This window comes from Orcinus orca, chromosome 2 (assembly GCF_937001465.1).
Source record: "Orcinus orca chromosome 2, mOrcOrc1.1, whole genome shotgun sequence".
In the NCBI taxonomy this organism is placed as follows: domain Eukaryota; kingdom Metazoa; phylum Chordata; class Mammalia; order Artiodactyla; family Delphinidae; genus Orcinus; species Orcinus orca.
In genome coordinates this window covers 165337834-165357098 of record NC_064560.1, presented here as the reverse complement: position 1 = coordinate 165357098, position 19265 = coordinate 165337834, and the positions used below count along the sequence as shown (strand labels likewise).

At 43.4% G+C, this 19265-nt stretch overlaps 2 long non-coding RNA genes across 2 annotated transcripts in view; one reads left to right on the top strand and one right to left on the bottom strand.

Annotated features, from left to right (window-relative positions):
- LOC117201075 (uncharacterized) overlaps window positions 1-3670 on the bottom strand; it is a 38368-nt gene extending 34698 nt beyond the window's left edge. Inside the window, exon 1 of the long non-coding RNA XR_004483018.2 lies at window positions 3585-3670. This is a non-coding gene — a long non-coding RNA (uncharacterized LOC117201075). The remainder of the gene's footprint in view (window positions 1-3584) is intronic.
- The window catches only part of LOC125963579 (uncharacterized), a 38674-nt gene that overhangs the window by 3951 nt on the left and 15458 nt on the right, over window positions 1-19265 (top strand). Inside the window, exons 2-3 of the long non-coding RNA XR_007475745.1 lie at window positions 10407-10520; window positions 15292-15493. This is a non-coding gene — a long non-coding RNA (uncharacterized LOC125963579). The remainder of the gene's footprint in view (window positions 1-10406; window positions 10521-15291; window positions 15494-19265) is intronic.

The following is a 19265-nucleotide window of genomic DNA, read 5'->3' as shown; positions in this document are numbered from 1 at the left end:
CAGAACAAAGATTTGTAACAAAACAATTCACAAAAGAACAAATATTAATAAATATGTAAAAATATTTCAATTTTACTAATTATCAAAGAGAAGCAGATTAAAAGAAGCATGGTATTTCTTTCACTAAATTAAACTTAACCACCCCCCCAAATTAAAATGCAAATTTCTAAATAAGGAGCTGATGATATTGGCACCTGTATTCATGGTGGGTAGTATCATAAATAGATGTAATCAATTAGGAAAATAATCAAGAGTCCTAAAAATGTTCATGTCCTTTGACCTAATACATCTCTTTTAGAGAATGGATCCAGAGCAGAGCAGCAGACTCATGAAACCATTGCCAAAGTCCAGGGTTCCATCCTGACATGGCCTCCCCGTACGGGGCCTTCCCAGGCCATATTCCCATGTCTGTGCTTTTCAGTACAGTAGCCACTAGCCACATGTGGTTACTGAGCACTCGAAATGTTGCTAGTCCAAACTGAGATGTGCTGTAAGTGTAAAATATACACCAAAAAAAAAAAAGAGAGAAAAATAGATCACTAATAATTTTTATATTGATTATATATTGAAATGATAATGTCTGGATATTTGGCTTAAATAAAATATACTATTAAAATTAATTTCTTATCTTTACTTTCTTTTACTTTTTTAATATGGCTAAGAGAAAATGTTAAACTACCTATGTGGCTCACATGCTATTTCTTTTAGACAGCACTGTCCTAGTATTTCTGTAACATAATGTGACCAGCATCTTAGGTAATCAGCTCTATTTCTAATCAACATGGTTCTCTGTAGCTAGTGCTGTGGCAAGGCTGACTTGTTTTCTAGAAAAAGGAAGAGGAAGGATAAATGTATGACCCGGCAGAGGAAAGGGCCTCTGCCATAATTTTTCCCCCAATGCCCTTGCTCCCATGCCTGAAATTCTCCATTGAGCCACAATGTTGGGTTGGGTTGTTGAAATGGAAGGAAGCCACCTGGCAGTGACTGCTTTCCCAGACTTATATCCCTCTGTCTCCCACATCCCTCCACTTGGGTCCATCCATGATGTCACCAGAAAGATCTACAAAGATAAAAAGGTCATATCACACCCCTGCTAAACATCCTTCAGCTACTTCCCTTGTGACTTAGAATAAAATCTGCATGCCTACCTTGGCCCCAAAACCAAAGGACATGGCCTTGCTTCCCTCTCTGGCCTCTTCCTTCTCCTTTCTCTCCCTAGGCTACAGCCACACCAGCCTCATTTCACTTTGTCAACCTGACTGACTCCTTTCCCTCTTTAAGTCTCCTGAATGTACCATTCCCAACCTCGGGAAGCCTCTCTAGTCCCTTTCTAGCACATCAGTGTATTTTATTTCCTTTATCATACTTACAACTTCCTGAAATTATTCTTATTGTGTTTCCTTTGTTACCACCTGTCTTTCCTTCACAAGGTAATAAACTCCATGAGAAGAGGGATCCTGTCTATCCTGTTCACTGCAGCATCCCCCATCTTAGAACAGCATCTGGCGCATAGTAGGGGCTCCACAAATATTTGTTGAACAAGCCTATGAACGAATGCCAAATTACTCCACCTACTCTTTCCCAAATGTGCATTGATTTCTCTTGTCTCAAAGGAAATCTTGCCTCAAAGTATCTTTGATTTTGCTATGTCTTCCTACCTAAGGTCTTTATTCCTCATCTAAAATGACTTACTTTCCACTTCAAGCAAAAACTATCCAACTCAAAAGCGTTTGATGAGGGACTTCCCCGGTGGTCCAGTGGTAAAGAATCTACCTTCCAATGCAGGGGACGTGGGTTCAATCCCTGGTTGGGGAACTAAGATCCCACATGCCGTGGGGCAACCTAAGCCCATGCGTCACAACTACTGAGCTAGCATGCTGCAAACTACACAGCCTATGCGCCCTGGAGCCCACACACCACAGCTAGAGAGAAGCCTGCGCCACAACGAAAATAAAAGATCCCGCATGCCTCAATGAAGATCCCACATGCCGCAACTAAGACCCGATGCCGCCAAAAAATAAATAAATAAAATAAATAAATATTTTTTAAAAAGCATTTGATGATAAGGAGGGTATTTTTTGTTTTTTGTTTTTTTAATCTCACATAATAAGAAGTCCAGAAGTGGCACAATTCCAAGGTTGGGTAACTCAGTGATTCAACGATGTCCTCAAAGAACCATGCTTTTTCCAACCTTTTTCCTCTGCCACCCTCAAAATGTGGCTGTTGACCTCATCTTCCCCCTTTATGTTTGCAAGATGACAATGGCAGCTTGAGTACCATGTCCTTACCCGACAGCATCTCAAATCCAGAGCATCTCAGACTCAGAAAGTTTCCCAGAAGTCCCTTCTTCAGAGTTCCCTTTTACGTTCCATTGCCCAGAGTTGTAGGGCATGCCCATTCCTAAACCAGCCCATTTCTAAACCAGTTACTGGCAGGAGCAAGGAATTTCCATGATTGGCTTAAAGAATCAAGATCTGCCTCTCTTGGGCTGGGTGAGTCCCTTGTCTCCTGTAGTAGAGGTACTAAAATTTAACAAAGGAGTGGGTTTGGGGTGGTGCGATGGGGTCTAGGAAGAAAAAATGGTCTCAGAATAAGCCACTGAGAATTTTCACAAGCCACAAAACCCTACTAGTTTTTTCAAGTGCAACTCAAATCTTAGGTCTTTCATTAATCCTGCTCTGATTAGCTGAGCCAGAAGCAGCCACTCTCTCCTATGAATGTAAAACCTTCATTTCAGGTAAAAAATTTTGGTGTCATTCCTAATTTCTCTGTTTATAACCCCATACCTTAGCTATTTTGTCTACCTTCAAAATATATTCAGAATTAAACCTCATATCACCAAACTCAGTCCTATCACTTCGGTCCAAGCCATCATCATTTCACCCCTGGATTATTATAGTAGCCTCCTGACTGGCCTCAGGCTTCTCCTCTTGCACCCCTAAATCTACCCTCACACAGAATGATCCTTTCAATGTATAACTCAGATCATGTCACTGCTCTGCTCAAAACTCTCAAAACTCTCTAATGGCTTCAGAATAAAATCCAAAATTCTTCCCACAGCCTCCAGAACATTGGTGATCTACACTTGTCCCTTCTCTAACCTTATATCTTGCCCATCCCCTCTCACTCACTGCCCTCCAGCCACACTGGCCTACTTGTCCTTCTTAGAACCCACCAAGCACACTCCCGCCTCAGGGCCTTTGCACTTGCTATTCAGCTTGCTTGGAAAATTCTTCCAGATATTCTGATGTCTTGCTCTCCCTCTTTCTTCAAGTTTTGACTCAAATGGCACCTTATCTGGGAGGCGTTCTCTGACCTCCTATGTAAAAAAATTCACCTTACTCTGCTTCATTTTCCCTCAGAGCACTTGTCACAAGTTGATGTATTATACATTTATTTGTTAACACTGTCTTGTCTCATTAGAATCTAAGATCCATGAAGCCAGGGGTTTTATCTGTTTTTTCACTGGTTTAGCATGTAACATAGCATATAACAAGCACTCAATATATATTTATTGAATAATTGCATAATCCTTTAAGCTTTGTTATCTGTTTGATTCACTTGACATGGTCCAAAGCTATTACCTTTGCATGTGCATGTCCTGTCTCCTCAAGCTTCTTAAGGGCCAGAGCTGAGTCTTAAAGCACAATGTCTGGTATAAAGAGGGCATTCCAAAGTTTATGCTGTTGACAGATTTGGAGAAAAAATATATTAGGATAATGAGAGTTATCATTTTTCTAACCTGGTCTCGGCAGGATGATGAGAAGATGAAGTACGGGATAGGATAGCACATTTAAGAGAGGGCTTGGGGTTTGCCCTTAGAATAGGGTCCAGATTAAGTCCTTGAGGAAGAGGAGAGAAGCATCTCTCTAAAACTGAAAGGAAAATACAGGAACACATTTCCTCCTCCACAGTGTCCCCTGGAACTGGTCTTTCCAAGTTTGTTCACATTCTAACAGTACAGGTATATGTTAGAGATATTGTGGGTTCAGTTCCAGACCACTGCAATAAAGCAAGACACAAATGTTTTGGTTTCCCAGTACATATAAAAGTTATATTTATACCATACTGCAGTCTAATAAGTGTGCAATAGCATTATATCTAAAAAAATCAATGTACATACTTTAATTAAAAAACACTTTATTGCTAAAAAATACTAACCATCATCTGAACCTTCAGTGAGTTGTAATCGTTTTGCTGGTGAAGGATCTTGACTCAATGTTGATGGCCACTGACTGATCAGAGTGGTGGTCGCTGAAGCTTGGGGTGGATGTGGCTATTTCCTAAAATAAGACAACAATGAAGTCTGCCACATAGATTGGCTCTTTCTTTAATGAGCAATTTCTCTGTAGCATGCAATGCTTCTTGGTAGCATTGAACCAACAGTAGAACTTCTTTCAAAATTAGTCAATCCTCTCAAAACCTGCCTCTGCTTTATGAGCTAAGCTTATGTAATATTCTAAATCCTTTGTTATCATTTCTACAATCTTCACAGCATCTTCACCAGGAGTAGATTCCATCTCAAGAAACCACTTTCTTTTCTCATCAATAAGAAGCAACTCATCTGTTCAAGTTTTATCATGAGATATAGTAGCAATTCAGTCACATCTTCAGGCTCCACTTCTAATTCTAGTTCTCTTGCTATTTCCACCACATCTGCAGGGACTTCCTCCACTGAAGTCCTGAACTGCTCAAAGGCATCCATGAGGGTTGGAATCAATTTCTTCCAAACTCCTGTTAATGTTGGTATTTTGACCTCTTCCCATGAATCATGAATCTTGTTAATGGCCTCTGGAAAGGTGAATCATTTACGGTAGGTTTTCAATTTACTTTGCCCAGATCCATCAGAGGAATCGCTGTCTATGGCAGCTATAGCCTTATGAAATTTATTTCTTAAATAATAAGACTTGAAAATCAAAATGACTCCTTGATCCATGGGCTGCACAATGGATGTTGTGTTAGGAGGCATGAAAACAACGTTCATCTCATTGTACATCTCCATCAGAGCTCTTGGGTGACCAGGTATATTGTCAATAAGTGGTAATGTTTTGAAAAGAATCTTTTCTCTAAGCAATAGATCTCAACAGTGGGCTTAAAATATCCAGTAAACCATGTTACAAACAGACATGCTGTCATCCAGGCTTTTTTGTTCTTACAGAGCACAGGCAGAGTAGATTTAGCATAATTCTTAAGGGCCCTAAGATTTTTGGAATGTTAAATGAGAACTGGCTTCAGCTGAAAGTCACCAGCTGCATTAGCCCCTCACAAGAGAGTCAGCCTGTCCTTTGAAGCTTTGAAGCCAGGCATTGACTTCTCCTCTTCAGCTACAAAGTCCTAGGTGGCATCCTCTTCCAGGACAAGGCTGTCTTGTCTACCCTGAAAATCTGTGTTTAGTGTAGCCACATTTATTAATGATCTGAGCTAGATCTCCTGGATAATTTGCTGCAGCTTCTACAACAGCACGTACTGCTTCACTTTGTACTTTTATGTTATGGTGACGGCTTCTTTACTTAAACCTCATGAACCAACCTCTGCTAGCTTCACACTTTTCTTCTGCAGCTTCCTTTTCTCAGCCTTCCTAGAATTGAAGAGAGTTAGGGCCTTGCTCTGGATTAGGCTTTGGCTTAAGGGAATGTTGTGGCTGGTCTGATCTTCTATCCAGACCACTAAAACTTTCTCCATATCAGGAATAAGGCTGTTTTGCTTTCTTATCATTCATGTGTTTACTGGAGTAGCACTCTTCATTTCCTGCAAGAACTTTTCCTTTGCACTCACACCTCAGCTGACTGTTGGGCGCAAGAGGGCTAGCTTTCAGCCTATCTCGGCTTTCAACATGCCTTCCTCACTAAGCTTAATCATTTCCAGCTTTGATTTAAATTGAGAGACGTAGGACTCCTCCTTTCACCTGAACACTTAGATGCCATTGTAGGGTTATTGACTGGCCCAATTTCAATACTGTTGTGTCTCAGGGAATAGGGAAGCCCGAGGAGACGGAGAGAGATGGGGAATGTCTGGTTGGTGGAGAAGTCAGAACACACACAACATTTATTGATTAAGTTCACCATCTTACATGGGCACAGTTCATAGCACCACAAAACCATTACAATAGTAACATCAAAGATCACAGATCACCAAAACAACTATAATAATAATGAAAATGTTGAAATATTGTGAGAATTACCATAATGTGACACAGAAACACGAAGTGAGCAAGTGCTGTTGGGAAAATGGCACCGATAGACCTGCTGGATATGGGGTTGCCACAAACCTTCAATTTGTTAAAAAAAAAAAAAAAAGCAATATCTTGGAAGTGAAATAAAGCAAAGTGCAGTAAAATAAGGTATGCAACTGAATAGGGCCTCACTCCGGCAAAGGTCTACTTAAGAGAAGCTAAACAGAAGAGAGCAAAGCCACAAGTGGTTTAAGGTCACATGGAGTCACTGCTCAAATTTAGGAAGGAAATTCAGACTTACTCCAGGTCCCACCCCCAACCCCCCGCGCCCCCCCGGTACTCCAACCTCCCAAGTACACTGGGGAGGTCCCAAGAGGGGCGTTGGAGCCCCGGGAGAGCAGGTCCTGTTAGCCCAGCTCTCACTTCTGCCCACGGTTCTCACCCTAATTCTAGCAGCACGGCCATTTACCAGGCTCCAGGGAACCAGGCCACTTTCAATTGTCAATAGCATTACACTTGCCAGAGGAGAAAGGGACAAAGGAGGAGACTGAAGACAGTGCTTTAAACAGAAGAAGAAAACGATATCATTGGCTGTGCCCTAAGCCAAAAAAGCAAATGCCAGGAATAACTGTGAGCGTTGTGTGAAGCCAAGTCTGCGCAGACAGGACCCGGGTGGAGGAGGAGGCAGGGCCTGAGGTGGTCTGAGGACGCAGAGCTAGCGCCCCAGGGGCAGGGCAGGAGGAGAGGGACATATCGTAAGCAACCTTAAAAGACTCATTTTAGCATTCCGCAGGAAATGAGAAGCAGATGGGTTGGTGTGGAACTTGTTTACGTGTTATTGGTCTCCGCGAAGCTTCCAGGGCAGAGTTAGGATTGGAAAAAAGGGGTATTTTAGGCAAATATTGACATGGTCTCCATTCTGAGAAAGTGGGGCCTCTCTTAATTGGATCATCTTCCCCTTGAGATACAGGCATTTAGGCTGAAGGACCCTCATTGCCCCATACTAGGGCAGGCCTGGCTAGGGCAGTACTGACCCGCTTGCACCTTCTTAAGGGAACTGAGTTAATACATCTTCTCTCTTGCTTTTTGTCCCTACTGGACAGAGAAGCAGAAACAGAGACCTGGACATGCGGAGGATAATGAAATAGTTCACATCAAAGGTCCTGAGGTTTGCAGAAGGCTTATTAGAACACAGATTACTGGGTCCCACCACCAGAGTTTCTACTTAGTAGAGCTAGGGTGGGGCCCAATGGCCACACATTGGATCACCTGGAGATTAAAATATACTGATGGCTGGGCCCTATTCCCCAAGATTCTGATATTAACTGATCTGGGATATGACTTGGGTGTTGTCTAAAGCTCTCTCTGTATTTCTAAGTTACAACCAAGGTCAAGATTCATAGACCTATTTCTCTTTGACCTGCCATCGTCATTACATCCGTGGCTTAATTTCAACCTACCTTCAAAATATGGCCTCCAGATGGTTAGGACGACAGGAGACCACGGGATCCAAATCTGGCATAAACCGAGATTTGGAAAAAGAGGCTAAAAAAAAAATCACTTTCTGAGACACAAACTATTAAAAATCTATGCAAATGCAGGCAATTACTCTCTTATGTAATCTGTCCAGGAAATAGAGCTCCTGAAAGATGTTTTGTTAAGTAAGTTGCTGCCAAGAGGCAGAGAAAGTAATCGTCTTTAATGCTTATCAAGCACTTACTACGTGCCATGCAGTCTTCCCAGTGCTTTCATTTTAAACTCATTTAATTCCCACAGTAACACAAAGGTAGGGGGTATCACCATCCCCAATTTAACAAATGAGGAAACTGAGGCCCTGGGAGGTGAAGTAATTTGTCCCAAATCACACAGCTAACAAGTGACAGAGCCAGCTCTCAAACTTTGGTGTGCGTCTGAATTACCTACAGAGACAGTTCAAAATACGACGACCAGGCCCCATCGCAGATCAATTGGATCAGGATCTCCTGCACTGGGTCTTTATCAAAATTGTTTTTAACAAACTCCTGGAGCGTCAGTGGTTCACCAAGGTAAAGAGACCATAGTTAGGATTTTAAATGAAGGCTTTGAAATTAGATTACCCTAAGTTCAATTCTTTCCCCATCACTTATAACTGGAATCTTTGAACAAGTTACCTATCGTCTCCTCGACCTTTCCCTTCTTCATCTGGAAATGAGAATGATAATAGTTTGGGGGATTGTTCTGAGGATTATGTGGGTCTAAGGCACAGAGTGCAGTGACAGGTCCCCTGCCAGTGCAGCAGAAGGACATTCTGAGACATTAACTAGGTCTTCCTTGCACCCATCAACACTGCACACTTCACTGTCCTCTCCCACTGTGTCATCCAAGGCATGCCCTGTGCTAGGGAAAAGTGATGCTGCTACAGCTGGAATGGCAAGAAAGTCAGTGCTTAGCTTTTGATATTCAAATTAGAGTACTGAACACAAGACCTAGACTTGGGAGAAAGGACTTTCTGAGCTTTCAACAACTATTTGAGCCTAACCAGTAGACAAATAGGACTGATCCAAAAGAACCGTCCAACATAACCAGCCCTCAGGCAGTCCAGTAGGGTTACCTGGACAGTAGGGATGCATGGTCTCCAAGAGAGGCCCCAGCCCCCTGTCATCTTCCCAGGGTGAATCACCTCAGAAGAGAGGGAAATATGGTTGGGGGTAGAACACCAGATGAGCTTTGAGGAAACTGAGAATGGAGGAGGCTTGTGTCTACTTCCTATCTAGGGAGGGCAGCTGACTCCACAGATGTGCTTATGCCACATTGATATGGGGTCAACAGAGAAGAGATGGCTTTACAGGTGATAAAGGAAGAGAACTCAGTGACAGCCTTGTTTCCTGTGGCCCCAAAGAGGTGTGGGAGAGGAGCTGAACCCTACTCATACTCTGAGAAGTTAGCTGAGAGTGACAGCCAGCAGCCCGAAGGAGTCACACCATGGAGGAACAACCATGGATGGCAGAACAAGCTAAGCAAACCAGATGGGCACGCAGCCACCTTTGAGGATAACTCTGGACGCAGTGGGGAGGACCCCATGATCAAAGACAAGATGGGGCAGCTACTCATCTTGGGAGCTACCAACACAGAGCACATGGTGTTACATGGTCCCCCCCTCTCACTCCGATCCCACTGAGATTCCGTCTAAAGTGGAGCAAGGGAGAGAATGTGAGTGTGAATTAATCTCCTTGGTAGTTCCTAGATTAATGTTTCTGCATCGCACAGAAGGGGAGTCTGAGATGAAAACTATTCTGTTTTAGAAAATCAAAGACACATATGTATGTACCTGAAACTATCTTGTAAAATTAACATCTACTAGTTAAGACTATCAGGTTTCCTAAACCTCAAAAGACATCTAGCATGACTCCCTCAAAATATAAATTGATTTAATCAGCAGAGTCAGCAGATATCTTGGAAATGGCAGCATGTCTATGATGAGGAGTAAGATTTTGGTGACTTGTAAAAAATTTTTAAAAAATAAATATTGAAGGGCTTCCCTGGTGGCGCAGTGGTTGAGAGTCCGCCTGCTGATGCAGGGGACGCGGGTTCGTGCCCCGGTCCGGGAAGATCCCACATGCCGCGGAGCGGCTGGGCCCGTGAGCCATGGCCGCTAAGCCTGCGCGTCCGGAGCCTGTGCTCCGCAATGGGAGAGGCCACAACAGTGAGAGGGCCGCATACTGCAAAAAAAATAAATAACTATAAATAAAAATAAATAAATATTGAAAAAGGAGAGTTTAAGCCCAACATTATTGCAACACTATTGGGGGGAGAGAGAGACACTGTGTCTGACTGGATTGCTATTCCAGGTTCTGGGTGGTGTCCCTGTAGTCAAACACCCAGGGTTCCCATGTTCTACTGCAGCCTGGATGCACAGCCCGTGAGCCTGCTTTACCACTTTACTACAAGGTGGGATTCACCAACCATGGCAAACTTGGTTTTCCAAACACCTAAAGGACAGTGGTACAGATAGTAGGCGCAAGGACTCTATTATGTGGAAAGGTGTACCCTGCCCTGAAAATCCACACACTGGCATTCTGACTTATAAATAAGTCTCTGGTGAGTTAATTAATGGAAGCCTCCTAGATTGGGTTGCCAGATTTAGCAAATAGATATACAAATATTGCAGGGGCAATACTTATACTAAAAAAATATTCATTGTTATCTATCGAACTCAGAACTGACTGCCCTGTATTTTTTCTGTCAACCCTACTAGAGCCTGCTCACTGCCAAGTGGACTGATAAAACGGAGGTCCGCATACACAAGACTGAGAGCCAGTGCTGCCTCTGAGACCACCTTCACCAACACCCTATGGAGGGCTCACCTAAGGTACCAGCCCGGGGTTAGGGTTAGTCAGTCTCTCTCTCTCTGTCTCTTAATCTTTATTCACTCAAAACCTTCTCTTCATTTATACACAAAGTAAATAACCTCCCTTATTAAGCTTCTCAAGTCTTTTACTACCTGTTCATTCCAAGACCAAATTTACAACTTGGACAATAAATGCATAAAATTGAAAGCCACTTCTTGGTGGCTTCCAAGGAGGTAATTAACATTATCAACAACATCTACTACGTTGTAAGATTAGTTTCTTCCCTGCAGTTGCTAGTTAAATATGAAGTTTTATTAATCTTTCAACAAAGAAGTTTTCTGTCCCTTGGCCTGAATTTTATCTTTTCCCTGATTTTGACTCAACCACAACCCTAGTCTTTATATCCATTGCATGGTGGGATCCCCAGGCTTCAGATCACCTTCTAGAAAACTCGGACGCCTGTGGGGAGGACCCCATGATCAAAGACAAGATGGGGCAGCTACGTGATGGATCTCTGTAGGGCCATTTCATTTGTGCTTAGGGAAAAATTAAAGTAGGAGGAGCACCGCAGAACAAGCAGAGGAGCAGATTTGGTTTACAATTCAGTGAGCAAGAAAAGATCTTTCTCTTTATCCAAGCCAGCTCTCCTTCTCGGCACTAACATATCACAGGAAATCAGTGTCTTATACTTGACTGTGCCTTCCCTTTGCCATCTTCTAAAGAGGTCTCTGCCCATAGAGAGACAATATTGATTCGTTATCCCTAGACCAGTTGGAGCTACGTTCATGCTACTTGACTCAAGCCATCATCAGCCTCCTCCATTCTAGAGATAAACTGCAACTTTTGCTAAGGAACTTGAAGAGTGTCTCTGGTGAAGTAGGATTTAGGTCATTCCTCTGGAATTCTGGTTTTAATTCATTGCCGGCATTTCTGAAGTAGTTTAGGGTGAACATCTGAGATAAATGAGTCATCTCAGTCCTTCTATTTCTTCTATTTCCTATTATTTTCTAACTTAAACATTTCAGAACTAAGAATTAATATATCTTCCCAATGCTGGAAACAGGCAAGCCATTCTGTAAAATATATTGGGAAATTAATGGACTTCCATCTGGGGAGAAGTAAACAAAAGTAGATTATGATTATATACGTGCCTGTTTATCTATAGACCTACAGTATTGGGAGCTGAAGAATGGTTGAGCAGTTCTAAGGCAGGCTTGTCATTAGGTTAAAAAAAAACCCAACCAGCCAACCACCAATTTGGTTTTTCTCCAACTGTCAGCTGGAAGCAGGGAGAAGTGAAACGTTAAACTGAACCAAAAAGGGATTTGGAGTTTTTTGAGGGGTGTTTTAAAGAGCTAAAAGGTGCCCCTTGTTCTCCACCAAGTCAACCGTCCTTAGATTCTGGGCTCCCAGGAGAGGTTGGAAGAAATCTCTGCTCCCATTGTGGCTGTCGCCTTATTTGATGAAATAGATGTGATTAGGAAACTTCCTCAGATCAATCACCCAGGTGGCTCGGGGGACAAAGGTGACCAGAAGCAAGGCCCAGAGGGGGCTAACAACTCCTTCCACGGTGAGCACTTGACAGCAGGCAGGACCAACTACATTGTCAACCTCAGTGTCTGCTCTTCTCCCGGCCCAAAGTGCAAACGTTCTCCCCTAGCTATGGCACAAGAACACTATGAGAAGCATCCAATCCATTCCTATATAAATGTATCTTCACATTACATATGGTATTTTGATAACTAATATGTACAGCACCCTACATTTGTAAAGAGCTCTCAGATACATGATATTATTCGATCCGGTTACATACAGGCCTTATCAAGATGAGCAGGTGTCAGGAGCAATCAGGAAACAGTGGGGGTACTGACGTTCCCCACAACCACTGGGTCAGAGAAACCCATCAGTATGATCTTACAGAGAAATTCAGTTTATTTGATAACTGAAAAAAAGAAAATTGCAGGATAGTTTGTACATCGTGAGCACATTCGTGCAAAAGAAATATGGTTATGCCTATATATGTACATACACAGATAGCTTTATGCATTGTATCTATACTCACATAGGCAAATATATAGATACATGTATATATGAGTATATATTCAAATGTTTATATATACAATTTTACAATGAATATTATTATTTTATGTTGTTAATTTTATAGATATTTTTCCATAACAGCTTATAGAAAAAAACCGAATGAATTTTTTGGCCAAACCAATATATTTATAATATTTATAATATATGATATTTTATAATTAAAGAACATTATAACAAGGTATGTTTAAGAAAAAAGCTAATTGGTGTTAGCATTTCTTTTTCCCACCCTCACTTAAGGGAAGAGAAGTGGTTGTTGTTAAACGTGTAGATTGTACTATATTTGGAAAATTGGCCTTAAAAGGGAGGACTCTGATAAGGCCAGGACCCCACTCCAGTAGTTTTGTCCCCTTGGCCCTATGCAAACCCCATGTTGCAGAGGGCTAGCATGACAGCTGTGTTGGTGAAGGACATCTGTTTCTGAGAACAACTCAAACTCATCCATGGGTGGTTCAATCCATGCTTAAGTCAGAGGATCAAAAATATAAGGCTGTACATACCCTCTCTCTGATCAACTAATCATACAGCCGTAGATGTGCACACATTAGGGTTAAAAGAGAAAACGATGGCAAGTCCTGCACCAACTTCCAGGAAGGTAAACAGGTGGAGTGGGAAAAATAGGGAATATGAATCGAGCACTTGTGAGTCTGAACCCCAGCTCTGCTGCTTACTTACTTGTGTCCATAGGCATGATCTTAGGCTCTCTGGGCTTCAGTTTCGCTCTGTGTTAAATGTGCCCAATAATACCTATATCACAGGACTATTTCATATACACATCTCAAGTGACACTCTCTAGAAAGGATGCTGAAAGCTTGGTTGTCAGAGCACACCAGGCGACCAATCAGATTTTGCTGATATCCCATATTCACTGCATCAGATAGAATTTCTGCTTCTTTGTGTACATTGTAGGGTTACTCCCATGCATTCGTCACAACTGTGAACAAATTGGGTGTGTTTTGTTTGCCAGGAAGTAACACTGTCAATCCTTCTACAAACAAGCCAACATAAGAGGTTGCAGTTCTGCAAATAAACCCCACATCCTTCTAAAATGAAGGAAGCTTTGAGAGACACTCAGGAGAAGGAAAGAGGCTGCCACAGTCCGCTCCCTTCCCTTTTCTAATGTAATCTTCATTAGAAGTCAGCCACCTATCCCACCCTTACACTTCCAAAGACCAAGAATACCATACCTAGGGAAGCGGACCCTGAAAAACATGACAGGTCTTCCTAGCCATCTGGGAAATTCCCTAGAAAAAGGAGGTTTGGGTGCAAGGAGATTCAATTTGCAAGAAGTTATACAATCTCTTTAGTCCTCAATTTCCTCAGCTGTGAAAGAAAGAACTAATGACTCCTAAATTCTCTTTTAATCCTAACATGTTATGACTATAATCCTCTCTCTCAATCCTCTCTGCTCTATTCCCATTGCTCCACCCTGGTTTGTGCGATCATCAGCTCTTCCCTGGGTTGTTGCAACTGCCTCTAGTCTTGCTCCTCCAAAATCACGCTTCACAGAGCTTGCAAGATGATCTTTCTAAACTGCACATCTGCCTCAGGTACTCTTGTGACTCTCCATTACCTCCAAAATAAATTCCAGTTTCTCAGCACAAGCCTCAAAGACGTGTCTACCTTCCCAGCATCATGTGTCACATCGCTACTCCTGTAACTGAGCAAGCAGAACTCCTTAGACTTCCTCTCTCACCTCCACGCTTTGCTATTCCCTTTGAATGGAATGTCCCTCCCCACATCTGCCCAGCCAACTCTTCTTTCAAAGTTAGCTCAAGTAGCACATTCTCCAAAAGGCAATTAGATGTCTCTCCTCTGCACCCCAATAGGACCATGTGAAATACTTGTATTATAGCGTAATATTTTCATACAGCATTTAGAGTTGCTGTTTCTGAGTAGAGACTGGCTTTCTGCTCTGGCAAAGGACTCAGTCCTAGTAGCATCACTGGTGCAGGTGACGCTCATAAAAGGGGCAGGTACGCAGATCCTCTGTTCTCTCTGGATCCTGCAGAGAGGCAGGGTCGGGTGGGGTGTGGCTGGATGTGCTCTGGAGCAGCACTCCTAAGGAGGAATCACTTGTTGCTCTTTCTTTTCATAGGTCAGCTTGAGAGGGGCTGTGCTGAGGGGGTAAATATCTTGGGGTTCAGACACTAAGCAGTATGAGCTTAGGGGCCCATTGCTTAGGGAAGTGCTTGAAATGCCCAGCTTGAGGTCTCCTGGTCCCACAGGAAGTTGAGATTGGGTACAGCCGGTCCCCCTGTTGGAGAAAGGGGGAGCTAGCCCACTGCCTGGCAACCCAAGGAAAATCTCCTGGGATAATACATTGGTCAGTCCTACTGGTCAAACCACTTTCTACACATATGCCCCCAACCTACTATATAAGGTACCTAGTACCTAGTATTTTAAAAGCGCTCAGTAAATAATTACAGACGCCACTTACTGAGGGCCTATTGCACGCCAGTAACTTGATCTATTTTATTCCTAGTTCTCACAATGACTGTACAAGATTATTAGTTCCATTTTACAGATGAGGAAACTGAAGCTTGAGAAGGCTAATCGACTTGCCTAAGATCGTACGGCTAGTAAATGGTGGAGCTGGAATCTGAACTGACATCTCGATCACTCCAAAACCAGTGCTCTTCCTCCCCAAGCTATGTAGCCTCTCAGTGTGATGTTCTCTCCCTCTCTCTGCAGGGACTTGTCACTTATTGTGCTCAAATCCATGCCTTGAGTGCCCTCCTACTGAAATGTGTTCCTCCAGTGAGACCTCTGGACTCTTCTGCCTCATTATAAGCTGACCTGCAGTTTTTTCCTTACCTTCACCCAGTCTGATCTGCTCTCTACCCTCCAAACCCAGTGTGTACTTGAACTCGTCTGCTGTTGGTAGAAGTTCCAAGTAAGTACATGCAATGAAAAGTCAGGAGCAGGAACAACATGGCATCTTGGAGACAGGAACCAAACTTGATTCTTTGGCAGGGCCCTTGGAGACAGAATGACCCCCGGTTAGCCATGTCTGGGCCCTGAAGTGGGAAAGGCCTCTGGTCTTTTCACTCAGCATGATGTCCAGGGAATGACCCAGAACATGATGACTCTGGCAGAGGTAGCTGCTCTATTCCCCAGGCACTTGTAAACCGGAACAATCACCATCTTCCTCCCCAACTCTTCATCAAAAGCTTTTATTAAATAGCCTAATTATTAAACAAGGCAGGTGGAAGAGAAAGGTAGGAAATTGGAGGGTTGAACTGAGCTTTTTCAAAAGCCAGAAAAATGACTCAGAATGTGTAACACCTCATCTGGAGAACAAACTGGATGTTCCTGATGCAGCCGGGTGCATTGTTAAACCTGTGGAGAGAGATAGGGAACAGACCATTTTCTTTCTCTCTCAGTCACAAATAACTGCGAGTTCAGAGCCGAACTGGTGAGCTTTTAGAATAAATCCAGAAGATTTATTCTCCCAACAAGGGCCAAAGAACTGACAGAATCACAGGAGAGAAAAATATATACTATCTGTTCAAGTCAGTGTTTAGAATATTCTAAGTGGGAAGACATTTTATTAGCAAATCCACTAGACTATAAGCTCCTTGAGGTAAGAAATTGTGCTCTTATTTATTCTTGATTCTAGGATGGGGTCCAGTGCCGGGCACATAGTAGGTGCTCAATAAACGTTCACTAGAATAAAGCTGAAGGCAGGAGCTGAGTCTTGTACAACGTTGCATCCCTCTCAGTGCCTAGCACTTAATGAATGAATGACAGGGGCATTCATGAATGAGAAATGCCGTTTTAGACTTGCCTTTGAAGAAAAGCATACGCCTTTGCAAGCAGCGGTATCATCTCCCGAGTTATTCAAGAAGTCTGTGTTCACTTCCTAATTACATCTTGATTTTTACCTCCTTAGAAGGCAGAACTTTTGCTAAAATAATCTGGCTGCTAATAAGAAACAGTTCTGCTGGCTTTTCTTCATCCTCATGAAAAGCCAATCTGTCCTGAACTTCTGGAGCCACCAAGGCACAGGCCAGGCCTTGGATTCTCCTGGGAGCTGGTCTAATTTGCTTCTAGCTTTTCCGGTTCCCTCCCTTCTACTCTCTCCCGTCCTCCTTGTTCTGGGTCTCGCGTCAGCTGAGTTTTGACTCCCTTTGTCAAGCAGCTCTGCTTCTGCCAATCCAGTAAACCTCACCTCTCTCAGTTTAGCATATTTACAGAGACAGGACACCAGAAACATATGGATAGTCAAGAAATCACATAATGTGTAGGAAACCGAGGCAGGAGCAGCGAGAGGCAAGAGCTCCTCCTCACAAGTATCCTGAGCAAGGGCTTGAGGGCCATGCTGGTTTTCTTCCCCTCTCACAGAGACAGGTGCAAGTCACTGATGGGGCTTCGTGTGGGAGCTGAGTCTTATACAGCTTTGCATTCCTCTCAGTGTCCAGCACTAAATGAATGAATAACGTATTAGCTCCCCTCACAAACACATAAAACCTCTCTGTTTCACAGCTGAGGGATGGAAACTCAGAGAGCTCAGTAGATCAGCCCCTCTAGGCTGAGCTAGGTTCCCCTTCTCCGGGCACCCCTGGTGGGACCTTACCTTAGCATTTACCACAATGGGATATCGTTATTTGTTTATATATCATTTTCTACTCAATTTTCTGTGTGCTCCCTGAGGGCAAAAACTGTGTCTTTCATCTTTGCACTTCTCAAGGATAAAGCCCTCAATAAAAGTTTGCTGAATGAATGACTTGCTCAGGGTCACCCAGCTAATACGAGGCTGAGCTGGGACCAGAACCAAGCCCTCTGTCCCCCCAAATCCTATATCCTTGCTGTCCTACCAGGACACTTTCTGGAAGAAAGTGGGAAGTGGACCTATAGAGAAGCTAATTAAGCATTTGGCAGGTTTATGAACTATGTTGAGAGGTTTTCTTTTTAACTTTCCTTTTCCTTCCTTCTTGATATTGGTGGGAATTCTAGGCCGCTACTCTGAGCTGAGCCAGGGTCACATCTATATTCTTGCTCCTGAAATAGCTGAATTCATCACCTCTTCAGAGGAGGAAGTCTCCCCAGATGGCTTTGAAGCTCCCTCTCCGGCCCTCCTGCCAGGTGTGAACAAACACTTCGAAGTAATTTGGGGATGACTGGGAGAAAATGTCAAAGGCTTTGATCCATGTTTCTTGAAATATTGGAGAGTTTTCTGTTCTTGTTGGTCCTGAACAACTAGGCTGGAAATTTCATGAGCAAAGGTTTGTTTCTCCCCTCATCTGGTCACACATGTTGATTGTGGAGGACCTATTCTGGCCACCCACAAGCAAGATGCCGGTACCTGACTTTGATGAAATGAAGGTGGCCACGGTGAAGAAAGAGGTACTCAAGCCTGCACTGCTGCTGAGAGTGGAAGGGACTTCCTGGCTCCAGAGGAAAGCCCAGAATAGAAAGGCAGCAGGCACAAAGGGTCCTAAGGACTGTATTTGGAGTGGTCGAGAGTTCGGGCTCTGGGACTAGATATGCCTTAGGTTCCAGTCCTAGTTCTACCACCTACTGATCCTCTTACCCTGGACAAATTATGTAACACCTCCATGCGTCAGTCCTCATGTGCCAAAAATCAATGAGCTAATTAATCCATGAGGGTTTATTACTCTCCATAATAAACCCATCCAGTTGCATTCTCCACCCCTTTCTTCATACCTGCTCTGTGCCCTGAGACTGAGCCTTAGAGACTGACCTCTAAGTCTGTATCACCAAGTGTCCTTTGTCCTCTGGCTTCTGGTTGGATTCAGCCAAAGGGGAGATACTAGTAGAAGAATAGCTAATCAGAGGAATAAGAACCCATGGTATTTATTCCCCTGGCTTTCACAATGGTGGGCCACCATTTCAATAGAGGCTGTATACCTCTACCTCCATCCCCAGCTCCTGTCAGGCAGCCCTGTGCTGTAGCTAAGCTCTCTAAAGGTTCCATTAACTCTGCTTTCTCACCTTAGACCTTCACACCTAGAGATGCTCATGGCCTCAGCATCCCTTGTTGGGCACCCTAACGCTATGCATACTTCTGTATATAGTCCTTTTGTTAGATTCTCCCTATTTTACCACTTGAGTGTCCCATTTATCTCCTTTCAGGACCATGTACTAATGTGCCTGACATATAATAACTGTTCAATAAATGTTTCGTGTTTCTCCTCCTCCCCCTCCCCCATTCCTTCATTATCCTCACCATCCTCTTTATTATCTCAGTATAAAGCAGAAGAGCTAGAGGGAAATTGTACTGGTGGTCTACTGTTGTGTAACAAGTTATCACAAAATCAGCAGCTTACAACAACACACGGTCGTTATTTCACAGTCTCTGTGGGTCAGGAGTCCAGGGCTGGCTTAGCTGGGTTCTCTGCTTTAGGGTCTCACCAGGCTGAAATCTGGGTGTTGGTGGGGGCTACAGTCCATCAAAAGCTTGACTGGGGCAAGATCCACTTCCAAGCTACCTCAGGTTGTTGGGAGAATTGACCTCTTTGCAGCTGTAGGACTGAGGCCCCCATCTCCTTGATGGCTACTGTCAGCTCCTAGAGGCCACCTTCAGTTCTTTGCAGTGAGATCCCCTCCAGTGGCCCTCTCACCACACGGCAGCTTACTTCTTCAAAGCCAGCAACAGAGAGAAAGTTTCTTGACTTCAGGGAGGGCCCAGGTCCTCTTCAAAG